Source organism: Colobus angolensis, unplaced genomic scaffold (assembly GCF_000951035.1).
Source record: "Colobus angolensis palliatus isolate OR3802 unplaced genomic scaffold, Cang.pa_1.0 Scaffold315, whole genome shotgun sequence".
Taxonomy (NCBI): Eukaryota; Metazoa; Chordata; class Mammalia; order Primates; family Cercopithecidae; genus Colobus; species Colobus angolensis.
The window spans coordinates 1,863,415-1,878,810 of NW_012116433.1; the positions used below are offsets into that span (position 1 = coordinate 1,863,415).

Below are 15,396 nucleotides of genomic sequence, written 5' to 3' on the forward strand. Positions count from 1 at the left end.
CCTCCCCTACATATCCACAGAGAAGTTTCCCTCTTTCCTACAGAGCCAGAGCACCTGCTTAGAAATGGCAAGAGCCTTCCTTGGCAAGAAGCTCTGCCCAGCGCTCTCTGGCTGTGGGTTGGCCAGGTCGGAGTGCTGGACCCCAAGGAAGGGGGCTGCGGGGACTGGCGCTGATACGTGCCCATGGAGCCAGGGCTTAACAGCTGCCCTGCCAGTGCTGGAGGGTATCCGGAGCTCTCCTGTGGCTGCCGGGCTGCCTTTGTCTTGTCCTTCTGCAGTCTGGGCTCAGGCCCCTACTCACAGTGTGGAGCTGCCCTTAGGGTTCTGGCCCAGTGCCAGGCACTGGGGAGAGGCCTGCCCTGCCCTTAGGATACCCACATCCCCAGGATGGATACAGCTTCAGTTATGAAAAAAGGCCAGCGTGCAGGGCTACAATGGAAGCCCCAAGGCAGGAGACCCCACTCTATCTGAGGAGCAGAAAGGCTCCCAGGAGAGCCCACTCTAGGACCCCATGGCCCCCCAAGACCCCAAGCTCACCAGCCTCCATCCAGCTCTGGTGTTCACTCAGGAACAAGAGGTGCTGGCATCCACGGGAGCGGCATTCAGACGCCACAATTTGCTTTCTCATCCTGAGCCCCCCAGACTAAGTCTCCAGGATTTTCTGGGTTTATACAATAAGGGATTTGGCTCATTTATTTTTTGCTTATTTCTAGCCAAATACACAAAAGCTCCAAAACATTTATCAGCAAGGCAGACCTGTGTGAAACCCTGAGCCAGCAGATCTCTTGAACCCTACAGTGGACTTGAAATGCGGTCAAGTCCAAGGCAACTGGTATCCATGCAAACCAGGTGCTTCTGCTTCAGTGCTTTAATCCACCACTAACTGGCACAGCTGTCGTGTCCCCCCTCTCCCCCCCTCCCCCTCCTCAGCCTTATGCTACCACTTCTCAGGTTAGAGGGATGGCTTAGTGAGACATCTGCTTGCCACCACTGAAGTCAGGCCAGTGTCTTTTCTCCTCATGGAGGCCTCGTATGGTCCAGGCCAACCTGGACTCCGATTCTGTCTCTACCACTTACTAGCTGTAGCCTTAGACAAATTTATTGATTGCTCCATGCCCCAGTTTTCAGGTGTAAAGTTGGTCTCAACAGTATTTCCCTTGTTGGGTTGAGAACTGAATGAAAATGTTTTGCTCCTCACCGCATCCCTACAGCCTTGGTCAAAGACCTACCCCACACATCAGATTTGCATCAAATATTGGCCAAAACTATTGGTAACTGTTTAGACAAAACTTTTAGGAAGTTTAGAGTTATTGACCTCTTCGAAGGCCAGCCAATCTTACTGTGCCCGGAGAAAGCATCTGATGGTATGTGAGCAAGTGGGCTGGGAAGGGAGGTGGGGAGAAAACACCATCCAAAGGGGCTGGAATCGGAAGCGCGTGCCCACACAGGCTTCTGGAGCCCACTGCCCCCTCTCTGAGGTGCATCTGTGGTGATGCTTGCTCAGGCTCAGCCTGCCCCTGCACAGTCACTGCTAATGCTCCACGTAGCAGCACCGGGGCAGGTGGGCATACAGCTGACACCTGGAGGCACCAAGGATCATTTGCTGATTTGAAATTTGTCCTCTAGGACAGTGACCTATTATGGTGGCATGACAGGCCCTCCCTTCCTGTGAGTTTCATTTTTGCCTCAGGTCTTGCCTTTTAACATTTTGGGACCTTTGGAATGATGGCAAATCACTGTTTTGCTGCACAGCAAAGCCATGAGTAGAATCGAGTCACTGTCCACCTGTGGAACTGGACCCCTCAGCCTTGCAGATGCAAACTGTCTCCCTCTGCCAAAGCGACAGTCCATGTTTCTCCCTCGGGTCGGGGAGATGATCTGCTTTTATTAGAGGATACGTATAACCTTAACTCTCTAAGCACTCGTTTCTCTGGCGAGGCTGGTCAGTACGTTTATTTGCCATCACCTTTTCTCCCTAGCTACTATGTCTGGGAGAAATCAAGCTAAGGACTTAGCAAGCTCTGATATGGCACCTTCTGTGCTAGGCACTAGGGTCACAGTAAGCAGCTCTGCCCCTCACCACCTGTGTGACCTTTGGAAAATGACTTTTCTGTGTCCCAATTTCCTTACCTGCAGATTTAACAGATGAGGAAACTTCTCATTTTTAGAATTCTATGTGTTAGTACACAGTACTTAGAACAGTGCCTGGCACATAGAAATTAGTATCAGTGAGGATGATGATGGCAAATGGAATGATCAAGATCTCTCTGCCCTTAAGGACCTTATGTAGCCTCATCACCTCATCATCTCATCCCCATAGAATTTAGGGCAGGCTCTTTCAACTACCAATTTGCTTGGGCAATATTCTTGTTTGCCAGCACTTCAGTGAGGAGGGGGAATGAAGGACTCATTCGAATCTTTCTGTTCTGGTCTGTTCTCCCAAGTTCATTGTCTCATTGAAACTCTGTGCTGTGTAATATTTTGCATACACAGTATGGTTATGTATTAGTCCATTTTTATGCTGCTGAAAAAGATATACCCGAGACTGGGAAGAAAAGGAGCTTTAATTTGACTTACAGTTCCACATGGATGGGGAGGATCATGGCAGAGTGCAAAAGGCACTTCTTACATGGCAGCAGCAAGAGAGAAATGAGGAGGAAGCAACAGTGGAAGCCCCTGATAAACCCATCAGATCTTGTGAGACTTTTTCACTATCATGAGAATAGCACTGGAAAGACTGGCCTCCATGATTCATTTACCTCCCCCTGGGTCCCTCTCACAACACATGGGAATTCTGGGAGATACAATTCAAGTTAAGAGTTGAATGGGGACACAGCCAAACCACATCATTCCACCCTTGTGCCTTCCAAATCTCATGTCCTCACATTTCAAAACCAATCATGCCTTCCCAACAGTCCCCTCAAAGTCTTAACTCATTTCAGCATTAATCCAAAAGTCCACAGTCCAAAGTCTCATCTGAGACAAGAAAAGTCCCTTCCATCAATGAGCCTGTAAAATCAAAAGCAAGCTAGTTACTTCCTAGATACAATAGGGGTACAGGTACTGGGTAAATTCAGCCATTCCAAATGGGAGAAATTGGCCAAAACAAAGGGGCTACAAGGCCCCATGCAAGTCTGAAATCCAGTGGGGCAGTCACATTTTAAAGCTCCAAAATAGTCTTCTTTGACTCCATATCTCACATCCAATTCATGCTGACAGCAAGAGGTGGGTTCCCATAGTCTTGGGCAGCTCTGCCCCTGTGGCTTTGCAGGGTATACCCACCCTCCTGGCCACTTTCACGGGCTGGCATTGAGTGTCTGTGGCTTTTCCAGGTGCACAGTGCAAACTGTAAATGGATCTACCATTCTGGGATCTAGAGGATGGTGGCCCTCTTCTCACAACTCCACTAGGCAGTGCCCCAGTAGGGACTCTGTGTGGGGGATCCAATCCCACATTTCCCATCTGCACTACTCTAGCAGAGGTTCTCCATGAGGGCCCTGCCCCTGCAGCAATCTTCTGCCTGGGCATCCAGGCATTTCCATACATCTTCTGAAATTTAGGTGGAGGTTCCCAAACCTCAGTTCTTGACTTCTGTGCACCTGCAAGCTCAACACCACATGGACACTGCCAAGGTTTGGGGCTTCCACCCTCTGAAGCCACAGCCCAAGCTGTACATTGGTCCCTTTCAGTCATGGCTGGAGTGGCTGGGACACAGGGCACCAAGTCCCTAGGCTGCACACAGCACGGGGACCCTGGGCCTGACCCATGAAATCACTTTTTCCTCCTGGGCCTCCGGGCCTGTGATGGGAGGGGCTGCTGTGAAGGTCTCTGACATGGCCTGGAGACACTTTCCCCATAGTCTTAGAGATTAACATTAGGCTCTTTGCTACGTAGGCAAATTTCTGCAGCTGGCTTGAATTTCTCCCCAGAAAATGGAGTTTTCTTTTCTACTGTATCATCAAGCTGCAAATTTTCTGAACTTTTATGCCCTGTTTCCCTTTTTAAATGGAATGCTTTTAACAGCACCTAAGTCACAACGTGAATGCTTTGCTGCTTAGCAATTTCTTCTGCCAGATACCTGAAATCATCTCTCTCAAGTTCAAAGCTCCACAAATCTCTAGGGCAAGGGCTAAATGCAGCCAATCTCTTTGCTAGAACATAAAAAGAGTCACCTTTGCACCAGTTCCCAACAAGTTCCTCATCTCCATCTGAGACCACCTCAGCCTGGACCTTATTGTTCATATCGCTATCAGGCTTTTGGTCAAAGCCATTCCACAAGTCTCTAGGAAGTTCCAAACTTTCCCACATTTTCCTGTTTTCTTCCAAGCCCTCTAAACTGTTCCAACCTCTGTCTGTTACCCAGTTCCAAAGTCACTTCCACATTTTCGGGTATCTTTTCAGCAATGCCCCACTCTACTGGTACCAATTTACTGTATTAGTCCATTTTTACACTGCTGACAAAGACATACCCGAGACTGGGAAGAAAAGGAAGTTTAATTGGACTTACAGTTCCACCTGGCTGGGGAGGATCATGGCGGAGGGCGAAAGGCACTTCTTACATGGCAGCAGCAAGAGAGAAATGAGGAGGAAGCAAAAGCAGAAATCTGATAAAACCCATCAGATCTCATGAGATTTATTCACTATCACGAGAATAGCACAGGAAAGACCAGCCCCCATGATTCAATTACCTCCCCCTGGGTCTCTCCCACAACATGTGGAAATTCTAGGAGATACAATTCAAGTTGAGATTTGAATGTGGACATAGCCAAACCATATCAGGCTACTTGGGGGTTTAAGAATTCATATAACTTGCTCAGCCAGAGAAAGCATAATTTATAATTCAGATATTCCAGCAGTTACAAACTTTTCCTACCCCAGGCAGATGCACATGTCTTTTATTAGAGGGGGTGGGAGGAGAAGAACAGCGCTGTGCTTATGCGTGAAAAGAACTAAAAACAAAACTAAGAAACAACCCAATAAACAAAAAACACCCAGGCCAAGGCTCATGGCATCTCCACTTCTTTAATGCTGAACAATATTCTTCATATAGTTGTAATATGATCTCAAGAGTAACTGAGACTTCATGGTGTAAAAACATTACTTTTAAGGATGGCTAGTTTTTTGTTTTATATAGTACTTTGGGGGGATTAGGGTTTTAAGTTTATAGTGTCATCGGATTTTATTTCACATTATGATGAAAATCAAAGCCATGGATAACGTTGCATTTTGCAGGGGTTACTGTTTTACTGTAACCTAAAGTCCACGTAGCAGTGGTTCTCAAACTAGAGCATGCAACAGAACCCCCAGGAGGGCATGGTAAAACACACTGCGGGCCTCGCCTTGCATTTCCAGCAAGTCCTCCATGCAGAGATGTGACTGCTGGTCCCACACCACACCTGGAGACCTGCCATACACAGGAAACAAAAATTTACCTGTATCTCATGGTTGTAAACCATGGCACTAGGGCTCTGGCCCTCCTCTCTTTATGTCGAGGAGTCAGGCACCATCTGGAAACCACCCAGGGATTTGTAATTCTAATACTTGATCCCACTTCTTTGGTTTGTATCTTCTAGTTATTTAACATGAAAACACCATAAGGCTATTTATCCTTGGAAAAAACATAATAGTTTATTCCTGCTGACTTTTGTCACATATTACACATTCTGTCTTTGAATTACACTAATTTCTGATTACGAATGAGCCTGTGAAAGGATAGTTCCAGCTAGAGAAACAGAACCCATAATCGGTTTCAGCTTGCTTTCTCTGGCCCTTTCCTAGATGGCTTCTAGGTCACCCCTCACCCCCAGCATTCTCTGAAGTCTGTTTGTTGAGAGCTGGAGCCCAGCCTGTGTCAGTTACGAAGTAATCACATGGAGTCTAAAAGCAATTCCAAAAATGTATTAGCGGGACACCTGGCTGTCCTCTCCTTGCCCCACACAGATGACAGGGCACAGATACTCTACTTTCCTGAAGATGAAGACATCTGCTTTTCCCAGAACAGACCTTAACTGCAGGGTCACAGTTGTCCTTCAGTAGGATGATCTCAGCTAAAATCTGCTTTCTGCAGAGCAGGAAAAAACCCTGAACTCGGTCCCACCCCAGGGCTGATGGAAAGCTTGGCTGGAGCAGAGCACTGGGCTGCCACGAACGCCAGGGAACAGGGCCTTGGTCAGCAAAGAACGAAGCCGGGTGGTCTTATTCCAAACATCCCCTGAATAACCAAGTGGCCTCCAGGTTTGACAGCTCATAACCTTTTAAAAAGTGGTAAAATAAAATTTTGCACAAAGGTCTGGCCGCAGTTGGCAAACCAGGTGCATTGCATGAAATGTTCATGTGAAACCCAAGCAGTAGGGCGGGCAGCTGGAACAATCGCTGTCTAAGCACAGTTAACACCCACACAGCCCTGGGGAAGGGCAGCTCTGCACAAAGGGCATGTCTGAAGGAAAACAGCACCAACATGTTCATTTATGGCAGAGAAAAACCAAGCTGCTTCCTTCTTCCTCTTCCCCTCAATCTGTATTAATAAAGAGGCTTTAATATAATAAAGAACTTCAACATTTATCTAGATTGCAGCAACCTGACCAAGGTGCCACTATACCTTTCAGAGCTTCGGTATTTGCAAAAGGCAAGTCACCAGCGGTGAGGAGGACATATGACAAGTTAGCATCAGTCTGCCCCCTGGTAAGTGCCTTAGGGTCGTCCCAGAGAAAATGCAGTTCCTAATAGCCAAATCCAAAATGCACTGCACCAAATGGCTACCATGTATGTTGCGGTGAGCTGTAATTGTTTTCATGGCTAATAAGGGGCTGAGCCTCTGAGTCTGTCCTTAAAGATGACAACTACAGAAGGCAGCTGTTTTGGAGTTTCACCTCCACCTTGTGTTACTGAGAATGGGCTTCCATCATGAGATTCATAGCCATGCTGCTCAGGGCTGAGGGATCATTCTGCTCTACTCAAAACTCTCTTGGTGTTCTGGATTCAACAACAGAGAGCAGTTTCCCAGTGAGCATTAATTAATTGGCAAATAAACAGGTGAGAATGGCATCCTGTTTACATACAGCAGACCAGTGTGAGCCCCACAAGAATAAGACCTCACTATTTTAAGTATAAGCTTTTTTTTTTTTTTTAAGGCTGGGAGTTGGGTGCAGGCAGCTGGACATTAAAGGAAGACCAGCTTGGATGGGCACGGTGGTTCCTGCCTGTAATCCCAGCACTTTGTGGGGCCAAGATGGGTGGACCACTTGAGGCCAGGAGTTCAAGACCATCCTGGCCAACATAGTGAAACCCCATCTCTATTAAAAATACAAAAATTAGCCAGGTGTTGGGGGGCACACCTGTAATCCCAGCTACTTGGAAGGTTGAGGCATCAGAATTGCTTGAACCCAAGAGGTGGAGGTTGCAGTGAGTTGAGATTGCACCACTGCACTCCAGTCTGGGTGACAGAGACTCCATCTCAAAAAAAAAAATCATCTCTATGCGAATGATATGAGGTAATACAGTTGTTAGGAAGCTAGATCTAACCATTCCACAATGTACGGACAGTAGTAGCCCCTTATCCTCGCTGTCACTTTCCATGGTTTCAGCTACCGGTGGTCAACCGCATTCCAAAAATTTTTAAAAATTCCAGAAATACACAATTTATAAGTTTTAACTTGCACACTATTCTGGGTAGCGTGAAGAAATCTCACATGGTTCCATTCAGAACATGAATCATCCCTTTGTCCAACATCTCCACACTATAGACACTATCTGTCCGTTAGTCACTTAGGCCTGAGTCCTAACAGGAATCTCGTTCTGACCGAGCTGCTGTATATGCGCAGTGTTTGTGTGTGTGTGCTCACACGGGCACACAGAAGTGGAGTGGGGATCCCCATTTATCCACCCACAGACTTCTCTGGTAAAACAAGAGGGCTGGATTATCAGGGTTTTCAAGACCTCAGAGTTTCTGAGGGCTCCCGCAGGGATAGCTCCCCGTGTCTTCCCCATTCCCCCTATAACCAGAGCAGCACTCTATACCAGGGGTGTCCAATCTTTTGGTTTTCCTGGGCCACATTGGAAGAATTGTCATGGGCCACACATAAAATACACTAACAACAGCTGATAAGCTATAAAAAAAAAAAAAATCACAAAAAAACCTCATGTTTTAAGAACGTTTACAAATTCTGTGTTGGCCACATTTGAAGCCATCCTGGGCCGGGGGTTGGACAAGCTTGCTCTGTATTTTGCTTACAAGTTGAGATTACCTATAAAATTCCATCCTGCATTTGCAAACCTGAACGAGAAAGGCTCCAAGTCACTGGGCTGGAGCTCTAGTCTTGTCCAGGCCCTGGTTCCTGGGCTCTGTGGTTCTGTAAGCGGAAACGGTAGCTGGGGCCTGGCGGCCTGGGTATAGCTGAGTAGGGAGCACTCGTGTGGGGCTAAATGAATGCAGTTGAAGGATCTGGAGAGTCTGGGACCCTACATGTCTTCCTTCTTTGCCTCCTTCCCAGGGACGCACTCTCTGAGATATTTTCTGGGCGTTTCAGATCCCGGCCATGGGGTCCCTGAATTTATTTCAGCTGGGTATGTGGACTCACACCCTATCAACCACATATGACAGTGTCACTCGGCAGAAGGAGCTGCGGGCCCCATGGATGGCAAAGAACCTTGCGCCTGATCACCGGGAGAGGTACACTCAGCTGCTGAGGGGCTGGCAGCAAATGTTCAAGGTGGAACTGAAGCGCCTGCAGAGGTACTACAATCACTCAGGTGTCCACCCCGCAGAGGGCCCTGGGCTGACCTCCAATGAGCAATGCTGACTTGCACCTGCTGTGGCTTTTGGCAAAACCTGGGAAATCCGGTTGGTGGAGTTCAGAGCTTCCCATTTGCCTGTGCATCTTCTGGACTGTTCCTCTCTCCCCCAGGAGCCCTTTATCCTCTGCCATAGCCCCCTTCCCAATATCCCCATCTCCTTTCCCATTCTAAATTTGCCCATTCTGTGTCTCACTTCCTGGTAGCCAGGCCTAGTGACTTGCTTGCTTATGCGTAATGACATTAACTTTCCCAGGGATATTTCTGGCTCTTGCTTCTCTCTCCCTCCTCCACTGCACTCAAATAGCCACAGTTTATCAATCAATTATTCCTATTACAGGATAACTTCCCAAGGCAGGAATTATCACACATCACACTCCTTTGGCATGCAGTAGGTACTTCACAAATACCTGTTGTCAGAGTGGTATAATGGACACTGGCGACTCAGGAAGGGTAAGGGTGGAAGGTGGGCGAGGGGTGAAAATAACCACCTACCGAGTACAACATACATGATTCGGGCAACAGATACACTAAAAGCCCAGATTTCACCACTACACGATTCATCCATGCAACCAAAATCTACTTGTATCCCTAAAGCTATTTGAACAACAACAACAAAAAATTCAAAAAAACTCCCTTGCTGTCAGGTGGGCTTCCATAAGAGGGACCTCCTGGGGACTCAGCAATGCCACGGCAGGCCTGGGGGCTGAGGTAATGTAGACCAGAGGATGCTTCCAGCCATGCCCCACTCCCAGCACTTGAGAGTCCACCTCTGTCCCTGTGTGGACCCCTCTGGGCTTGCATGTGTGTTCCAGGGTCTCACACTTACCAGAGAATGATTGGCTGTGAGCTGCTGGAGGATGGAAGCACCACAGGATTTCTGCAGTATGCATATGACGGGCAGGATTTCCTGATCTTCAATAAAGACAGCCTCTCCTGGCTGGCTGTAGATAATGTGGCTCACACCGTCAAGCGGGCATGGGAGGCCAATCAGCATGAGTTGCAATATCAAAAGAATTGGCTGGAAAAAGAATGTATTGCCTGGCTAAAGAGATTCCACAGCCCCAGCCTCTCTCCTCCAGCTCTCTGGTCTTTTTTGAGGATGCTCATCGCAGTGGCCAAAACCAACCAGAGGCCGGGGGCTCTGGAAGTGCAGTCTGATGCGTATAGCCTCCTGGGGCATGGAAGGGCAGAGATGAGATTAGATGGGGGCTCACAGGGAGAGCCTATGGGAAAGATACCCTACAAAGAACAGGTAAAGAGAGGAGGCCTTGTTCCTGCATTGCCTAAACAACTGTTTCTGTACATAACTCCTCTAATCTAGGTTATATCCACCCTATCCTGAAGCCATCTCTTTAGTTGGCCTGTTGTGATCTCATGGCTAGAGCCCCCCACGAACTTTCTCTGGTTACTTTTGGGTAGCATCTTGACAAGATTTGACAGTTCCCCTTTTCTTGACAGAGTGGAGTACCTCCAAAGGCACCTTGTTTTGGGGTATCCATTGAGGCAAATTCTTCCGTCAATGATAAGCTGGGAAATTCTTTGGGAGGTGGAGCAATTCTTACAAATTGTTTAGTTAACAAAGAGCTCACACACCACCAGCAGGAGTGAAAATCCGGATTTACCAGGACAAACAGAGGGTCTCTGCTTTACTAAAGGCTTAATGACAAGATTCCTTCCAGCAAAGAGCTCTTCTTATACCTTAAAGATACAATTCAGTTGGTCAACTTTTAGTTAATACAGAACTTTTCGTGTATGATCTTATTATTCAAAATGAATTACCCCTGCATCATGCTACAGGAAATACCTAGACACAGGTGCCTTTCCTCAGAGGAGTAGGAGGGGTTTTCTCAGTTGTGGCCAATAGCAGGGGAGGTATCTGGCCACAATTATGAATATGGAGCATCTGCTAAAAGTACAGGCTTTGGAGGCAGATGACTGGAGTCTGAGCTTTGACTCTCCCATTCCCTAGCTGAAAAACTCTCTCTTAATGGTTGCAGGTAACAGAAACCTATGTAAACCGGCTCAAGCACAAAGTGGGATGCTATTTTAAAGGTGGGAATCAGGGCAGTGTGGGGACCTGAGAGATCAAAACCAAGATGTGAATGATTTTATCCATGAGGTAGGGAGGGACGTGGCTGCTAGCATAAAGCTCATATCCTCCATCACACCACCACTCTATAAGAATGGGCATCTCTCTCCCAGCTCTGGTTACTAAAAGAAAAAGGAAGTCACAGGAGGACTCTGACGTGCGTTAGATCATGTGGCACCTCTGGACCTAATCACCAAGACCATCAGGACAAGCCTCTAAGACAAGCCATAGCTAACAGTCCTGGCAAGAACTAAATGGTACACTCAATATGGTTTAAATGAATTCAACAAAGACAGCATCTGTAAGGGGATAATCAGGACTGAGGAAACCAGTATGGGAAGGTGAAGTGTCCAGAGACGTGTGACGGAGGGAAGCATTACCTCCACCAGACGTGAAGGGCAAAAGAGAATATTGTTATCATAGTTCAGCAAAAGCTGCTCCCCAGGCAGAGGATGCTCCTTGTGAGAGCTGTGACCGTGGCCCCCGGTGGGACTGTAGTGAGATGGGTTGGGGAATGAAGCCCCAACCTCTCTCTCCTCCAGCTCTCCGGTCTTTTTTGAGGATGCTCATTGCAATGGCCGAACCCAACCAGAGGCCAGGGGCTCTGGAAGTGCAGTCTGATGCATATAGCCTCCTGGGGCACGGAAGGGCAGAGATGAGGTTAGCTGGGGACTCACAGGGAGAACCCAACCAGCACACACACACTGTTTTAGGCTAGGGCTGGGCAGGAGGATTAAGATTGGTGCCTCTCAACACAAGCACATGTTGGAATGGGGTAGGGTCATTTTCCAAAATATGCTGTGTTTGGCAGAAGGGATTCCTGTAGTTAGAAAAAGTGAAGCTAACAGATGGTAGGCCAAAAAAGCAATAAACTTGAGTAAAATCAACAGGTATGATAAAGCCTACCCTACAGAAATGGGTAAGAAAAATGTGCATAAAAGCACTGTGTAAACTGCAGGACTCTGTTCCCTTTTCATGAGGCCATCAGTCGTACTGGATTAGGGGTCTACCCTAGTACTGCAGGATGACCTCACCTTCCCAAATTACATCTGCAACAACCCTATTTCCAAAGAAGGCCACATTCTGAGGTACTGGGGGTTACAACTTCATGAATTTTTGGCGGAGGAAACAATTCAACTCCTAATACATCTCTACCCAGCCTCAATCCACCAAAACTTTTTGGCTCCACTGGATTATCTAGCAGTTAGGAAACCAAGATCATTAAACGAATTCACCGCAGCTACAGTGAGACTGACTACCTTAGCTTACCTCTGTGAGAGGAGTTAAGCCAAGGGGATCTGCGGAATTTTGGAGGGTTTGGGGGCATTTAGGGGCAGGGGGCAAACGTTCTTCCTTTAAATCCCAACACTTAGTTCTCTTCCGTTTATAAGACCCGCCCCTCCATCCCAACCCCTGCACCACAGGACAAGGAAGTGTTCTTGGCCTTCAACTTTCATCCCTGATGGTGAAAGCAGTTGCTCGTGATCTATTTGCCCACCAGCTTCTCCTCTGGAGCCTGAGGTTTCTGATGCCTGCCTGGCTGATTCTCAGTAAGAAGGTCAAGTTCAACCAGAGGGGAGATCCTGATGCCTTTCAGTAGTTAAATACGAGTTCAGACCCCGCGGTCCGGACAGAAGACTTGGAGTCCCACCAGCTGGGCATAAGTGGCTCACACCTGTAATCCCAGCACTTGGGGAGGCTGAGGCGGGTGGATCATTTGAGGTTAGGAGTTCGAGACCAACCTGGCCAACAAGGTAAAACCTCGTCTCTACTAAAAATACAAAAATTATCCCGGCTTGGTGGTGTGGACCTGTAGTCCCAGCTACTAGGGAGGAGGCTGAAGCACGGGTATTACTTGAGCCCGGGAGTCGGAGGTTGCAGTGAGCCGAGATTACACCATTGCACTTTGGCCTGGGTGACAGAGTGAGACTCTACCTCAAAAAAAAAAAAAAAAAGGGATCCCTTGGACCCAAGATTTCTGAAAAACACTCAGACTGTGGGGACCCCTGCTGAGGGAGAAGCCCCAAACTGTGGCTTCAGGGGAATACACCAAGGCTCTCACCGAGTCCGCCTTCTCCAACAAGCTCCCCTTCTGCTTCCCCATAGCTGGCATGGCTGAGTAAAAAGGACACTGAGCACAGCCCATGCATGAACGCCTTGCCATGCAGCAGGATAAAACCCATAATGCCACTCAGCGTGCCTTGGTTATAAATCTAGTTTGATTACAACACTAATCTCTGGCCATTTGTTCCGTTTCTGGTTTGTGAACCAACTGAAGATGTGAGCAGGGCCTCAGCTAACCCACAAATAGCACACATGTGCAAACTGGAAAAAAGAATCCTTCTTCTGGGAGGACATAGCCCAGGCCAGGTCACCTGGCTTGGCCAGCAGAACACAGAGTGGATTTTGGTCCCCTTTGTTCCCCAGTGGGGTATCTATCCTTGTGCAGGGCACAAGCTTACATGGCAGCTCTGGTCATATCATTAGAAAACAGACAGAAATGGGCTACACACCAGAATGAATGATTTGGAAGGGAGGGGTGACGGTATAAAGAATAGGCCAATTCATTCAAAATGGTAGAAGCAGAATGCCAAATTCCACCCACTCTTACCAATGCTCTGAGCTGCGAAGCACAGGAAGCTGCTGCTTTTCCTCTTCCCCTTGCCCCTACTCCATGTTGGTTGCACCAGCAGAGTCTTCTGCATTTGCCCCTGGGTGGGAGTTGGGAGTGAAGGTCTGGGCCAGAAGGTTCTGCTGAGCTGAGCTGAGGTGCTGGGTGGCAGCTGGAAGGCCAGGCTGGCTGAAGCCCTGGCGAGGTGACACTGGGTCTGAGGCAGGTGCAGTGGCAGCAGCCAGACCTCTGAGGACACAAATGGGCCAGAGAGTGGGAAGAATGGAGCTGGGGGGAGGAAGGGGGGACAGCCTCTGAGAGGAGGCTACGGGGTGAAATGGGAAGCCACCAAAATGGAAAAGGAAGTGAAACCAAGGGAGAAATGAGACTGCCACCCAAGCCAAAGCCATCCTGGCCTTTCTTCCTTTCTGAAGCATCAGCGCAGATTCTAAGGTTACCTGACCTGACTGAAAGCTCTATTGTTTTCTGAGCAACACAGCAGTGGTATAGAGAATTTCTGGAACGCACTGGGAAGACAAACGCTCTAGAAGGTGACAATTTTGGGGAAATCTGAAGGGCTGGAATAATAAAAAGTCAAACATTTGGCATACCATCAGCTGCTGAAATAACTCTCTCATGTACTTTAAAATACCCAAGACACGCACTGTGCATATTACTCACGAAACAGCTACGAATGCACAGTCTGTGCATTACCAGTTCATGTCACACTGTGCCTCAGGAAGCCGCTGAGTGGCCTGGTCATGCAGCTTATCCATCTTCTGGGAGAGGTCCTGCCTGACTGAATTGGCTTCCATAGTATTTGCACTTCACGATTGAAATCCTTAAGAAAGGAGGTCAGCTTCTGGCTCTGTAACGAGTTGGTCTTGGCCACCCGACGGCCACCCTTCCTAGCTGGAGCCATGGTGCTTGGGTGGAGACAACAGGTGTAAAATGGGTCAAGTGAAACTGTGCTTGCTGCTCTGGCTGAGAGGGAGCAGCTCCATGGCTACCCTAACACGTGACGGCCGCCACCAAATTCAAACTCAGCTGCCACAGGCTGCCAAATGAGAAGTCGCCATCTTAGGACAGTCCCTTAAGGTCCAATATGAGGACGCTCCACAGTCAGGCAGCCAGTCCACAGGTAGGACTACAGTGCCCAGAAGTCATGGTGATTTTGTTTTCAGATTGACAGATAACACTGTATGTTTTCATCGGTACATATTTTGAAGTATACAGAAGTGGCCCCTGCCCTAGTGCCTTTTTGCAGGGATACATTCCAAGACCCACAGTGGATGCTTGAAACCGCAGATTGTACTGACTAGATGATAAACTGTTTCTTCCCTTATATATAGAGAGACTCCCTTGCTGAAGTCTTTGTATAGGCTCGTGCTTTCCGATGCAACCCATTCTGATAACTGAAACCTCAGAAAGTGAAACCACAGATAAGGTGGGACTCCTGTACACATGAGCGACAGGATAGTGGAAGAAGAAAATAAACATAAAGGTCATCCTTTACCCAAGAAGTGAACTCAGTTCAGACAAGGAAGGGGAAGAGCAAAAGGTCAAGACACACAATAACAGTTACTCCAGCTGTAAGGCAACAAGGGTTATCTATGGTGAAACCAACTGCAGGCCTGACACTCAAGTTTGACACGAGGGTCTTCAAGACCCCCTCGCCTGTGCACTCCAGCAGCCAGGGAGCAGACTTACGGCATGTTAGTGAACGGCAGCCCTCTCTGACAGCAAAAAGATCTTCCTCACTGCCAGTGGGTGGTGGAACGAGCATACTACTACTGGCCAGTGATGTGTGGAGGACTGATTTTGCACAACTGCATCTAGAGGCCTTGGGAAACCTCCAGCCCTCTAGCCATCTTGCCCAAATCTGCCGACCCAAAAACGAGAA

General features: G+C 48.1%; 1 pseudogene; it reads left to right on the forward strand.

Annotated features, from left to right (window-relative positions):
• The first annotated feature begins 5,313 nt into the window (after positions 1-5,313).
• LOC105518255 lies at positions 5,314-10,100 on the forward strand (annotated as a pseudogene).
• The last annotated feature ends 5,296 nt before the right edge of the window (positions 10,101-15,396 follow it).